This window comes from Scyliorhinus torazame, chromosome 26 (assembly GCF_047496885.1).
Source record: "Scyliorhinus torazame isolate Kashiwa2021f chromosome 26, sScyTor2.1, whole genome shotgun sequence".
In the NCBI taxonomy this organism is placed as follows: Eukaryota; Metazoa; Chordata; class Chondrichthyes; order Carcharhiniformes; family Scyliorhinidae; genus Scyliorhinus; species Scyliorhinus torazame.
In genome coordinates this window covers 34397850-34412849 of record NC_092732.1, presented here as the reverse complement: position 1 = coordinate 34412849, position 15000 = coordinate 34397850, and positions in this window count along the sequence as shown.

The window sequence follows — 15000 nt, the reverse complement described above, 5'->3', positions numbered from 1 at the left end:
TCAGTAAGGAGGGAGCGCCGCACTGTGGGAGGGTCAGTACTGAGGGAGCGCCGCACTGTCAGAGGGTCAATACTGAGGGAGCTCCGCACTGTCGGTGGGTCAGTACTGAGGGAGCACCGCATTGTCAGAGGGTCAGTACTGAGGGAGCTCCGCACTGTCGGAGGGTCAGTGCTGAGGGAGGTCCGCAGTGTCGGACGGTCAGTACTCAAGGAGCGCCGCACTGGGAGGGTCAGTACTGAGGGAGCGCCGCACTGTGGGAGGGTCAGTACTGAGGGAGCGCCGCACTGTGGGAGGGTCAGTACTGAGGGAGCGCCGCACTGTGGGAGGGTCAGTACTGAGGGAGCGCCGCACTGTGGGAGAGTCAGTACTGAGGGAGTGCCGCACTGTCGGAGGATCAGTACTGAGGGAGCGCCGCACTGTGGGAGGGTCAGTACTGAGGGAGCGCCGCACTGTGGGAGGGTCAGTACTGAGGGAGCGCCGCACTGTGGGAGGGTCAGTACTGAGGGAGCACCGCACTGTGGGAGGGTCAGTACTGAGGGAGTGCCGCACTGTCGGAGAGTCAGTACTGAGGGAGCGCCGCACTGTCGGAGAGTCAGTACTGAGGGAACGCCGCACTGTGGGTGGGTCAGTACTGAGGGAGCGCCGCACTGTCGGAGGATCAGTACTGAGGGAGTGCCGCACTGTCGGAGAGTCAGTACTGAGGGAGCGCCGCACTGTGGGAGGGTCAGTGCTGAAGGAGCGCCGCACTGTGGGGGGGTCAGTACTGAGGGAGTGCCGCACTGTCGGAGAGTCAGTACTGAGGGAACGCCGCACTGTGGGAGGGTCAGTACTGAGGGAGCGCCGCACTGTCGGAGGATCAGTACTGAGGGAGTGCCGCACTGTCGGAGAGTCAGTACTGAGGGAGCGCCGCACTGTGGGAGGGTCAGTACTGAGGGAGCGCCGCACTGTCAGAGGGTCAATACTGAGGGAGCTCCGCACTGTCGGTGGGTCAGTACTGAGGGAGCACCGCATTGTCAGAGGGTCAGTACTGAGGGAGCTCCGCACTGTCGGAGGGTCAGTGCTGAGGGAGGTCCGCAGTGTCGGACGGTCAGTATTCAAGGAGCGCCGCACTGGGAGGGTCAGTACTGATGGAGCGCCGCACTGTGGGAGGGTCAGTACTGAGGGAGCGCCGCACTGTGGGAGGGTCAGTACTGAGGGAGCGCCGCACTATGGGAGGGTCAGTGCTGAGGGAGCGGCGCACTGTGGGAGGGTCAGTAGCGACGGAGCGCCGCACTGTGGGTGGGTCAGTAGTGAGGGAGGGAAGGAGGGAGGGAAGGAGGGAGGGACATGAGGGAGAAAGAGGAAGGTAAGCAGGGAGGGAGGGGAGAGTGAAGGAGAGGAGGCAGAAAGGGAGGGAGGGAAGGAGAGAGTGGGAGGGATGAAGCGAGGGAGGATGGAAGCAGGGAGAGGGGGGGGGGGGGGGGGGGAGGGAGTTGGACAGGAATTACAGTTCAATGATGAAATCTGCTTAACCACAATCCCGAACACACTGTCCTTGCCCCTCAGACACCCAAAATGGGCCTCTGAGTTCTGAGGTGGGGAAACCCCCGGCCTACAACTCTAGGCTGTGATTTGGGAATAAGTGGGCCCCCCTTTTTTCAGGCAAGGTGAGGGGACATCCATTCCCCGCGGAAGGTCGCCAGCACGGAACCCACTGCTCCACAGAGAAGCGGAGGCTCCGGGCCGCTATATCAATTCACAGCGGGGTTTGAGGGATCTTCGATCGACGGGGGAGCCAGGGGTCGGACAGGGGAAAGCGGAGCGGAGGCCGCACCCCGTCAGCCATTATCTGATCTAATGCTGGGGCAGGGCCCAGGGGCTGAATGGCCTGACCCCAGCTCTGGACGGCCTCCGACAGTGCGGCCCTCCCAAGCCATTGTGTCACAAGAATATCTTTCTCCCCCCCCGCATCCCGGCAATATTCCCCCTCCCAGTTTTCTCTCTGATGCCTTGGAAGCCCTTCTTGAGGTGCAGGGCCTAGAAGTTAGGCCGAGGCCTAACCAGCGGCTCAATCGAGATTTAGACCATAGCAACGCGCCTTGCTTTTGCACTCCATGCCTCCCTTAATAAAGTAATGAATCTTTTCCCGCTTTTTCACAGTCCCAGCCCAGGAGGAGGCCATTCGGCCCTTTGAGTCTGCCCCGCCGTTCATTATGATTACGGCTGATCATCCAACTCAACAGCCTAATCCCGTTTTCCCCCCATATCCTTCGATCACCTTCGCCCCCAAGCGCTGTATCGAACTGCTGCTCGAAACCATCAACGTTTTGGCCTCAACTACTTCCCGTGGTGACGAATTCCACAGGCCGACAACTCACTGGGTGAAGAAATGTCTCCCCCATCTCTGTCCAAAATGGTCTCCCCCGTATCCTCAGGCTGTGACCCCCTGGTTCTGGACACCCCCCACCATCGGGAACATCCTTCCTGCATCTACCCTGTCCAGTCCTGTTAGAATTGTATCGGGTTCTATGAGATTCCCCCCCCCCCCCCCCCGCCCCCGTCATTCTTCTGAACTCCAGCGAGAACAATCCTAACCCACTCAATCTCTCCTCGTACGTCAGTCCCTCCATCCCTGGAATCAGTCTGGTAAACCCTCGCTGCACTCCCTCCAGAGCAAGAACATCCTTCCTCAGAGAAGGAGACCAAAACTGGCCACAATACTCCCAGAGTGGCCTCACCAAGGCCCTGTACAATTGCAGCAAGACATCCCTGCTCCTGTACTCGAATCCTCTCGCTATGAAGGCCAACGTACCATTTGCCTTCTTTACCGCCTGCTGCACCCACACGCTTACCCTCACGACTTTCTCAATCCGTAATCAAAGAACAAAGAACAGCACAGGAACAGGCCCTTCGGCCCTCCAAGCCCGTGCCGACCATGCTGCCCGACTAAACTACAATCTTCTACACTTCCGGGGTCCGTGTCCCTCTATTCCCATCCTATTCATGTATTTGTCAAGATGCCCCTTAAATGTCACTATCGTCCCTGCTTCCACCACCTCCTCCGGCAGCGAGTTCCAGGCACCCGCTACCCTCTGTGTAAAAAACTTATCATAGAATTTACAGTGCAGAAGGAGGCCATTCAGCCCATCGAGCCTGCACCGGCTCTTGGAAAGAGCACCCTACCCAAGGTCAACACCTCCGCCCTATCCCCATAACCCAGTAACCCCACCCACCACTAAGGGCAATTTTTGGACACTAAGGGGCAATTTAGCATGGCCAATCCACCCTAACCTGCACATCTTTGGACTGTGGGAGGAAACCGGAGCACCCGGAGGAAACCCACGCACACACGGGGAGGATGTGCAGACTCCGCACAGACAGTGACCCAAGCCGGAATCGAACCTGGGACCCTGGAGCTGTGAAACAATTGTGCTATCCACAATGCTACTGTGCTGCCCTCGTGCATCTACTCTAAACCTTGCCCCTCTCACCTTAAACCTATGCCCCCGAGTAATTGACCCCTCTACCCTGGGGAAAAGCCTCTGACTATCCACTCTGTCTATGCCCCTCATAATTTTGTAGACCTCTATCAGGTCGCCCCTCAACCTCCGTCGTTCCAGTGAGAACAAACCGAGTTTATTCAACCGCTCCTCATAGCTAATGCCCTCCATACCAGGCAACATCCTGGTAAATCTCTTCTGCACCCTCTCCAAAGCCTCCACATCCTTCGGGTAGTGCGGCGACCAGAATTGACCACTAGACTCCAAGTGTGGCCTATCATCTGGGAAAATCTCAGTCAGGGTATCAAGGCCTTCCCTTCCACCCGTGGTTCGGAGAATGCTCACCAGAGCCGGGGTCGAACCTGGGACCTCGGCGCCGCGAGGCTAACCACTGTGCTGCCCAGGTTGGGCCTATACCCGTCGGGGAGAATGGGAGGCGATCTCAGTGAGAGATGGGACAACGGGGGGGGGCGGGGGGCGAGAGCTCGACTTTCAAATCGTCTTCACCCCAAAAACGTGCACCCGTCCCCCTCCCCTCCCCAGCACGGCACCCTCCTACAACGCTGGCGAGGGAATCGAAAGCCGGGGTGGGAGTCTGACATTCCTCGGCGCCCTTTGCAACATTTCCGCCACTGTTTGCCAGCGCAGTGAGTGCCAGCTTTGGAAGGGTTAACTGGTGGGGCCCCACAGGAAGCCATCTTGAAGAGTTGCACTATCGTTTCATAACATCTCAGAATGACTGTAGTTGCTGGTGTCAACAGGAAATCATTTGATCTGTGGGCAAGATTTATTTCCTCCCCGCCCTGCCCCCACCCTCGCCGAGGGCGGAACGTCCCGGGCAGATTGTCAATGCGGCCCTGCCTCCCACCCTGCCCTGCGCCCCCGATTCGCGGTGGGAAGGCCGGGCCTGGCTGGGGGGGTAGGCCCCGGCCAGGTAGGCCCCAAAGGTGAAAGGTCAAGGGGCCCCACACAGAACCGGCCTCCGGCGGGAGGAGCCCCCTGGTGAAGATTTCTGTGGACACCGACACGCCCTTGAGATGTGGGGGGGGGGGGGGGGGGTTGGCGGAGGGTATGTGTGTGTGTGGGTGGGGAGGGGGCTCAGGTCATCCTCCTGCTTCTCTCCAATTCGCGCATTCGCCTCCCTTGCCTCCTTTCAGATCCAGGCAGGATTACAGGCCATTCAGCCCCTCGAGCCTGATCCGCCGCCATTCGCGACAATCATGGCAGATCAGTCATAGGGAAGGGGGTGTAGGGGGCTGGAGGAGGTTACAGAGATAGGGAGGGGGTGTACGGGGCTGGAGGAGGTGACAGAGATAGGGAAGGGGGTGAAGGGGCTGGAGGAGGTTACAGAGATAGGGAGGGGGTGTAGGGGGCTGGAGGAGGTTACAGAGATAGGGAGGGGGTGTAGGGGCTGGAGGAGGTTACAGAGATAGGGAGGGGGTGTAGGGAACTGGAGGAGGTTACAGAGAGAGGGAGGGGGTGTAGGGGACTGGAGGAGGTTACAGAGATAGGGAGGGGGTGTAGGGACTGGAGGAAGTTACAGAGATAGGGAGGGGGTGTAGGGGCTGGAGGAAGTTACAGAGATGGGGAGGGGGTGTAGGGGCTGGAGGAGATTACAGAGATAGGGAGGGGGTGTAGGGGCTGGAGGAGGTTACAGAGATAGGGAGGGGGAGTAGGGGCTGGAGGAGGTTACAGAGATAGGGAGGGAGTGTAGGGGCTCGAGGAGGTTACAGTGACAGGGAGGGAGTGTAGGGGCTGGAGGAGGTTACAGAGATAGGGAGGGGGTGTAGGGAGCTGGAGGAGGTTACTGAGATAGGGAGGGGGTGTAGGGGCTGGAGGAGGTTACAGAGATAGGGAGGGGGTGTAGGGGCTGGAGGAGGTTACAGAGACAGGGAGGGGGTGTAGGGGCTGGAGGAGGTTACAGAGATAGGGAGGGGGTGTAGGGGCTGGAGGAGGTTACAGTGATAGGGAGGGGGTGTAGGGGTTGCAGGAGGTTACAGTGATAGGGAGGGGGTGTAGGGGTTGCAGGAGGTTACAGAGATAGGGAGGGGGTGTAGGGAGCTGGAGGAGGTTACTGAGATAGGGAGGGGGTGTAGGGGCTGGAGGAGGTTACAGAGATAGGGAGGGGGTGTAGGGGCTGGAGGAGGTTACAGAGACAGGGAGGGGGTGTAGGGGCTGGAGGAGGTTACAGAGATAGGGAGGGGGTGTAGGGGCTGGAGGAGGTTACAGTGATAGGGAGGGGATGTAGGGGCTGGAGGAGGTTACAGAGATAGGGAGGGGGTGTAGGGGCTGGAGGAGATTACAGAGATAGGGAGGGGGTGTAGGGGCTGGAGGAGGTTACAGAGATAGGGAGGGTGTGTAGGGGCTGGTGGAGGTTACAGAGATAGGGAGGGTGTGTAGGGGCTGGAGGAGGTTACAGAGATACGGAGGAGTGTCGGGGCTGGAGGAGGTTACAGGGATAGGGTGGAGTGTAGGGGCTGGAGTGTGCCACATTGGGGGAAGGCTAATTATAACAATAATAGGCAGGAACTGAAGAACATAGATTGGGGACGGACGTTTGAGGGCAAATCAATATCTGACATGTGCGAGGCTTTCAAGTGTCAGTTGAAAGGAATTCAGGACCGGCATGTTCCTGTGCGGAAGAAGGATAAATACGGCAAATTTCGGGAACCTTGGATAACGAGAGATATTGTAGGCCTCGTCAAAAAGAAAAAGGAGTCATTTGTCAGGGCTAAAAGGCTGGGAACAGATGAAGCCTGCGTGGCATATAAGGAAAGTAGGAAGGAACTTAAGCAAGGAGTCAGGAGGGCTAGAAGCGGTCACGAAAAGTCATTGGCAAATAGGGTTAAGGAAAATCCCAAGGCTCTTTACACGTACATAACAAGCAAGAGGGTAGCCAGGGAAAGGGTTGGCCCACTGAAGGGCAGGCGAGGGAATCTATGTGTGGAGCCAGAGGAAATGGGCGAGGTACTAAATGAATACTTTGCATCAGTATTCACCAAAGAGAAGGAATTGATAGATGTTGAGTCTGGAGAAGGGTTTGTAGATAGCCTGGGTCACATTGAGATCCAAAAAGACGAGGTGTTGGGCGTATTGAAAAATATTAAGGTAGATAAGTCCCCAGGGCCTGATGGGATCTACCCTAGAATACTGTAGGAGGCTGGAGAGGAAATTGCTGAGGCCTTGACAGAAATCTTTCGATGCTCACTGTCTTCAGGGGATGTCCCGGAGGACTGGAGAATAGCCAATGTTGTTCCTTTGTTTAAGAAGGGCAGCAAGGATGATCAAGGGGACTAGAGGCCGGTGAGCCTTACGTCAGTGGTCGGGAAATTACTGGAGAGAATTCTTCGAGACAGGATCTACTCCCATTTGGAAGCAAGTGGTCGTATTAGCGAGAGGCAGCACGGTTTTGTGAAGGGGAGGTCGTGTCTCACTAACTTGATAGAGTTTTTTGAGGAGGTCACAAAGATGATTGATGCAGGTAGGGCAGTGGATGTAGTCTATATGGACATCAGTAAGGTCCCTCATGGCAGACTAGTACAAAAGGTGAAGTCACACGGGATCAGGGGTGAGCTGGCAAGATGGATACAGAACTGGCTAGGTCATAGAAGGCACAGAGTAGCAATGGAAGGATGCTTTTCTAATTGGAGGGCTGTGACCAGTGGTGTTCCACAGGGATCAGTGCTGGGACCTTTGCTGTTTGTAGTATATATAAATGATTTGGAGGAAAATGTAACTGGTCTGATTAGTAAGTTTGCAGACGACACAAAGGTTGGTGGAATTGCGGATAGCGATGAGGACTGTCAGAGGATACAGTAGGATTTAGATGGTTTGGAGACTTGGGCGGAGAGATGGCAGATGGAGTTTAATCCGGACAAATGTGAGGTAATGCATTTTGGAAGGTCTAATGCAGGTAGGGAATATACAGTGAATGGTAGAACCCTCAAGAGTATTGAAAGTCAGAGAGATCTAGGTGTACAGGTCCACAGGTCATTCAAAGGGGCAACACAGGTGGAGAAGGTAGTCAAGAAGGCATACGGCATGCTTGCCTTCATTGGCCGGGGCATTGAATATAAGAATTGCAAGTCATGATGCAGCTGTATAGAACCTTAGTTAGGCCACACTTGGAGTATAGTGTTCAATTCTGGTCGCCACACTACCAGAAGGATGTGGAGGCTTTAGAGAGGGTGCAGAAGAGATTTACCAGAAAGTTGCCTGGTATGGAGGGCATTAGCTATGAGAGGTTGGATAAACTCGGTTTGTTCTCACTGGAACGAAGGTGGTTGAGGGGCGACCTGATAGAGGTCTACAAAATTATGAGGGGCATAGACAGAGTGGATAGTCAGAGGCTTTTCCCCGGGGTAGAGGGGTCAATTACTAGGGGGCATAGGTTTAAGGTGCGAGGGGCAAGGTTTAGAGTAGATGTACGAGGCAAGTATTTTTACACAGAGGGTAGTGGGTGCCTGGAACTCGCTGCCGGAGGGGGTGGTGGAAGCAGGGACGATAGTGACATTTAAGGGGCATCTTGACAAATACATGAATAGGATGGGCATAGAGGGATACGGACCCCGGAAGTGTAGAAGATTGTAGTTTAGCCGGGCAGCATGGTCGGCACGGGCTTGGAGGGCCAAAGGGCCTGTTCCTGTGCTGTACTTTTCTTTGTTCTTTGTAGGAGGTTACAGAGATAGGGAGGGGGTGTAGGGGGTTACAGAGATAGGGAGGGGGTTTGGGGCTGCAGGAGGTTACAGAGATAGGGAGGGGGTGTTGGGGCTGGAGGAGGTTATAGAGATAGGGAGGGGGTGTTGGGGCTGGAGGAGGTTACAGAGATAGGGAGGGGGTGTAGGGGCTGGAGGAGATTACAGAGATAGGGAGGGGGTGTTGGGGCTGGAGGAGGTTATAGAGATAGGGAGGGGGTGTTGGGGCTGGAGGAGGTTACAGAGATAGGGAGGGGGTGTAGGAGCTGGAGGAGGTTACAGAGATAGGGAGGGGGTGTTGGGGCTGGAGGAGGTTACAGAGATAGGGAGGGGTTGTAGGGGCTGGAGGAGGTTACAGAGATAGGGAGGGGGTGTAGGGGCTGGAGGAGGTTACAGAGATAGGGAGGGGGTGTAGGGGCTGGAGGAGGTTATTGAGAGAGGGAGTGGGTGTAGCGGCTGGAGGAGGTTACAGAGATAGGGAGGGGGTGTTGGGGCTGGAGGAGGTTACAGAGATAGGGAGGGGGTGTAGGGGCTGGAGGAGATTACAGAGATCGGGAGGGGGTGTAGGAGGTTACAGAGATAGGGAGGAGGTGTAGGGGCTGGAGGAGGTTACAGAGATAGGGAGGGGGTGTAGGGGCTGGAGGAGGTTACAGAGATAGGGAGGGGGTGTCGGGGCTGGAGGAGGTTACAGAGATAGGGAGGGGGTGTCGGGGCTGGAGGAGGTTACAGAGATAGGGAGGGGGTGTAGGAGCTGGAGGAGGTTACAGAGATAGGGAGGGGGTGTAGGGGCTGGAGGAGGTTACAGAGATAGGGAGTGGGTGTAGGGGCTGGAGGAGGTTAGAGATAGGGAGGGGGTGTAGGGGCTGGAGGAGGTTACAGAGATAGGGAGGGGGTGTAGGGGCTGGAGGAGGTTACAGAGATAAGGAGGGGGTGTAGGAGCTGGAGGAGGTTACAGAGATAGGGAGGGGGTGTAGGAGCTGGAGGAGGTTACAGAGATAGGGAGGGGGTGTAGGGGCTGGAGGAGGTTACAGAGATAGGGAGGGGGGTGTAGGGGCTGGAGGAGGTTACAGAGATAGGGAGGGGGTGTAGGGGCTGGAGGAGGTTACAGAGATAGGGAGGGGGTGTAGGGGCTGGAGGAGGTTACAGAGATAGGGAGGGGGTGTAGGGGCTGGAGGAGGTTACAGAGATAGGGAGGGGGTGTAGGGGCTGGAGGAGGTTACAGAGATAGGGAGGGGGGTGTAGGGGCTGGAGGAGGTTACAGAGATAGGGAGGGGGTGGAGGGGCTGGAGGAGGTTACAGAGATAGGGAGGGGGTGTAGGGAATGGAGGAGGTTACAGAGATAGGGAGGGGGTGTGGGGGCTGGAGGAGGTTACAGAGATAGGGAGGGGGTGTAGGGACTGGAGGAGGTTACAGAGATAGGGAGGGTGTGTAGGGGGCTGGAGGAGGTTACAGAGATAGGGAGGGGGTGTAGGGGCTGGAGGAGGTTACAGAGATAGGGAGGGGGTGTAGGGGATGGAGGACGTTACAGAGATAGGGAGGGGGTGTAGGGGATGGAGGACGTTACAGAGATAGGGAGGGGGTGTAGGGGATGGAGGACGTTACAGAGATAGGGAGGGGGTGTAGGGGCTGGGTGAGGCAATGGAAAATCTGTTGACATCCCAGAGTGCTTTGCTGCCAAGTGGCGCACGGTACGATCCCAATAAGAGATCAGCCGCTCACCTCTCGGCGTTTTAACTGCCTTGGTGAGGCACTGGAGAGTTGAGGTATTTGTGAAAAGCTGACGAGGTGGAGGAGGCTGCCACCTAGTGCACCGGAGGGCAATTGGCGAGGCTCGTCAGAGCCCAGCCGAGGGAGCTCGAGCGGTGGGAAGGCCAGACCCGGTTCAGATAGTCACCAGCCAGGTAGGCCCCAAAGGTGAAAGGTCGGGCATTCACCCTCGCCTGAGCAGAATCGGCCTCTGCGGGTGCAATCTTGCGGGAATCCCGTGTGGAAACGGCAGTGGATAACAACAGGCTTCGAGAACTGGGGGTTGGTGACGGGGTGTGCAGTTAGATTGTCCACCTGCCCACGGGCCGACTAAAGTGGTGTTTTGGGGGCTTATCCAGCCTCGGCCAATATGTTACCTGCGCTGGTCCGAGGGGAGAGAGGGGGAGCCACACAGGGAGGTGTGTGGGTAATGGGTGTGCATTTGGGGAAAGTTGCCTTGTTGTGTACAGTGGGAGTGAATGGGAAGGTTTGTATCCATTGGGATTGTGTACAATGGGAGTGAACGGGAAGGAGTTTGATCCATTGGGATTGTGTACAATGGGAGAGAATGGGAAGGGGTTTGATCCATTGGGATTGTGTACAATGGGAGTGAATGGGAAGGGGTTTGGGTCCATTGGGATTGTTTACAATGGGAGTGAACGGGAAGGGGTTTGATCCATTGGGATTGTGTACAATGGGAGTGAACGGGAAGGGGTTTGATCCATTGGGATTGTGTACAATGGGAGTGAACGGGAAGGGGTTTGATCCATTGGGATTGTGTACAATGGGAGTGAACGGGAAGGGGTTTGATCCATTGGGATTGTGTACAGTGGGAGTGAACGGGAAGGGGTTTGATCCATTGGGTTTGTGTACAATGGGAGTGAATAGGAAGGGGTTTGATCCATTGGGATTGTGTACAATGGGAGTGAATGGGAAGGGGTTTGATCCATTGGGATTGTGTACAATGGGAGTGAACGGGAAGGGGTTTGATCCATTGGGATTGTGTACAATGGGAGTGAACGGGAAGGGGTTTGATCCATTGGGATTGTGAACAATGGGAGTGAACGGGAAGGGGTCTGATCCATTGGGATTGTGTACAATGGGAGTGAACGGGAAGGGGTCTGATCCATTGGGATTGTGTACAATGGGAGAGAATGGGAAGGGGTTTGATCCATTGGGATTGTGTACAATGGGAGTGAATGGGAAGGGGTTTGGGTCCATTGGGATTGTTTACAATGGGAGTGAACGGGAAGGGGTTTGATCCATTGGGATTGTGTACAATGGGAGTGAACGGGAAGGGGTTTGATCCATTGGGATTGTGTACAATGGGAGGTGAACGGGAAGGGGTTTGATCCATTGGGATTGTGTACAATGGGAGTGAACGGGAAGGGGTTTGATCCATTGGGATTGTGTACAGTGGGAGTGAACGGGAAGGGGTTTGATCCATTGGGTTTGTGTACAATGGGAGTGAATAGGAAGGGGTTTGATCCATTGGGATTGTGTACAATGGGAGTGAATGGGAAGGGGTTTGATCCATTGGGATTGTGTACAATGGGAGTGAACGGGAAGGGGTTTGATCCATTGGGATTGTGTACAATGGGAGTGAACGGGAAGGGGTTTGATCCATTGGGATTGTGAACAATGGGAGTGAACGGGAAGGGGTTTGATCCATTGGGTTTGTGTACAATGGGAGTGAACGGGAAGGGGTTTGTATCCATTGGGATTGTGTACAATGGGAAGTGAACGGGAAGGGGTTTGATCCATTGGGATTGTGTACAATGGGAGTGAACGGGAAGGGGTTTGATCCATTGGGATTGTGTACAATGGGAGTGAACGGGAAGGGGTTTGATCCATTGGGATTGTGTACAATGGGAGTGAACGGGATGATGGGGATCACTCCCGGTACATGTCTCCAAACAACACCAAATAACACACAGGAGTCATGGAGTTGGTATTTTTAGAAAATCCTTTTTTTTCTTCATAAAACAATACATTTTTCAGGTATAGAAATGTGTAATAAATTATGGAATGTTTATATATATATATATATGTATATATCTATATATATACAGCCCAACTAACATTCTCGAAAGACAACGTAAAACTGAACTCAAGGCATAAAGAATTGTCCCTTAAAACATCCCCGGTCACGGGCCCACCCAATGTGGCGCACAAACGACTCACCTTTGACCCCCGCCCCCCCCGTGACCACCTAAGACATTGGATGGGTAGCCGTGACCCCGGCCCCATCCCCCCCCCCCTTTCCCGAGCGCATCGAACCTCGTGAAAACATCAACGCAAAAGTAGGCAACTGCTCTCCTGCTACAAATGCACTTTTAAGAAAACGTATGAACCTTTTGTAAAACGCTGCCCTGAACTTGCGATTATTACTCTGTCTTGTTTTTACAAAACGAAAATCCTTGCGATCGTCTTTTCCTTCGGGGGAAAAGCAAAAACAAAGAGTGAAATCGAAGACCGCTATGTAAACATGTCGCGTGACGGTCGGCGGCCATCTTGTCTAAGTGGGGGCTGGGTAGAGGGGGGGGAGGCAGGAACGGAAAGGGGGGGGGGGGGTGGGGGGTGTTTGTGAAAGAAAAAACACCCCCGTTTTGTGTTGACGGATATTTGGAGCAGGCAAGTAACATCTGCCGCAAAGCCTCCCCTCCCTCAGCCCTCAAAACAGAACGGCAACCGGCAATTAATTAAAAAAGAAAAGGCCTCTGGCCTTATTAATACTCGGGCGTACAGGCCCATTGACCTAAACAATAGCTTGAGGGGGCGTCATTGCCCTGCAATACTGGGGGCGATGCCGTCCCAAGCAACGGCCATCCTCTGGGCCTCCACTCTCCTGAGCAGTCCTCCCCACTCTCCTGAGCAGTCCTCCCCACTCTCCTGGGCAACCCTCTCCGCACGACTAACATAGTCGCTGGGTTTAGATTCTGGAGTGCAGCAAGGGACTGGGCCGCTCGCCTTTCGCTCCGTACATTATCTCCAGCCAATATCCCCTCCCCTTGGGTGGTGAAGAGCGACTGGCGGGAGGGAGGGGGTGGGTAACACAACACGAAGCAAGCCCTACCCCTCGACAAGAAAATAAGTGTTGTCCGTCGCCTTCCTGCTTTTGAAGGGGGGCGGCCGGCTACTCGACTGCGGGAGGAATCGCGGTCCTCACCTCGGCCGTCCCTGGGCCCGAATCCTGGGACTTATGATTCCTCGTCTCCCCACCCCCCCCACCCCTCCCCTCCGCGCAAGATGCACTTCACTCCCGCAATCTCTGGGTCAACGGGACCAGGCCCGAAGTGGAGATCAGCAAAGACGACCCGGGTGAGGAGGAGACCCGAGGTCCGTCATCGGGACAGCACCAAGTGTTGGATGGCATCGGAGCGAGAACAAGATTGCCCCCTCCCCTCGGGAGAGATAAACAGACAAGGCACAATCGGCCCCTCGCAGCTGGAGGCCGGGGACACTAGGCCCCAAAGCCTGTCAACAGCAATGGGAGGGAAATGAATGGTGAATTGTACGTCGATTAAAGCGGGTCAAGGTGGCTCAGAGCACGCGGGGCGGGTATGTATGTGTGTGTGTGTGTGTGTGTGTGTGTGGGGGGGGGGTCATACGTGGTGCGGAAGGTTGCCTGGGCGATACCCTCACCAACCCACCTGGTGATGTCTGCCCGGCCTGTTTGCATTGATTCAATCAGGTCGTCTAGTCAAGGCATTGGTCAGAGAGCCTTCGTTAGGCCGGACCATACGGCCCATTTCCCCCCCACCCACAGTGGACCATATTTGGATCTCCCTTGTGGAGCATGGGCTGGGTGGCTAGCGTCTCGCTGGGAGAGAGCGAGAGGGCTGGGAGAGAAGGAGAGAGAGAGAGAGAGAGAGATGAGAGATTGAGCGAGGGCCGGTATGCAGAGAGGGGGCGGGCGCACAGAGAGAGAGAGAGAGAGAGAGAGAGAGCTCTCAGAGAGAGGGGGTGGGCGTGCAGAGAGAGAGAGAGCGCTCAGAGAGAGAGGGTGGGCGTGCAGAGAGAGAGCTCTGAGAGAGGGGGTGGGTGTGCAGAGAGAGAGAGAGAGCGCTCAGAGAGAGAGAGGGTGGGCGCACAGAGAGAGAGAGAGCGCTCAGAGAGAGAGGGTGGGCGTGCAGCGAGAGAGAGAGAGCTCTCTGAGAGAGAGGGTGGGCGTGCAGAGAGAGAGAGCGCTCAGAGAGAGAGAGGGTGGGCGCACAGAGAGAGAGAGAGAGAGCGCGCTCAGAGAGAGAGGGTGGGCGTGCAGAGAGAGAGCTCTGAGAGAGGGGGTGGGTGTGCAGAGAGAGAGAGAGAGAGCGCTCAGAGAGAGAGAGGGTGGGCGCAGAGAGAGAGAGAGCGCTCAGAGAGAGAGGGTGGGCGTGCAGAGAGAGAGAGAGAGCTCTCTGAGAGAGAGGGTGGGCGTGCAGAGAGAGAGAGAGCGCTCAGAGAGAGAGAGGGTGGGCGCACAGAGAGAGAGAGAGAGAGAGCGCTCAGAGAGAGAGGGTGGGCGTGCAGAGAGAGAGAGCTCTCAGAGAGAGGGGGTGGACGTGCAGAGAGAGAGAGAGAGCTCTCTGAGAGAGAGGGTGGGCGTGCAGAGAGAGAGAGAGCGCTCAGAGAGAGAGAGGGTGGGCGCACAGAGAGAGAGAGAGAGCGCTCAGAGAGAGAGGGTGGGCGTGCAGAGAGAGAGCTCTGAGAGAGGGGGTGGGTGTGCAGAGAGAGAGAGAGAGAGCGCTCAGAGAGAGAGAGGGTGGGCGTGCAGAGAGAGAGAGCGCTCAGAGAGAGAGGGTGGGCGTGCAGAGAGAGAGAGAGAGCGCTCAGAGAGAGAGAGGGTGGGCGCACAGAGAGAGAGAGAGAGAGCGCTCAGAGAGAGAGGGTGGGCGTGCAGAGAGAGAGAGAGAGCGCTCAGAGAGAGAGAGGGTGGGCGCACAGAGAGAGAGCGCTCAGAGAGAGAGGGTGGGCGTGCAGAGAGAGAGAGAGAGGGGGTGGGCGTGCAGAGAGAGAGAGGGTGGGCGTGCAGAGAGAGAGAGAGAGAGAGAGAGTCTGGGGAATAATAGATCGAGGGGGGCCGACCAGGCCTTTCTCTG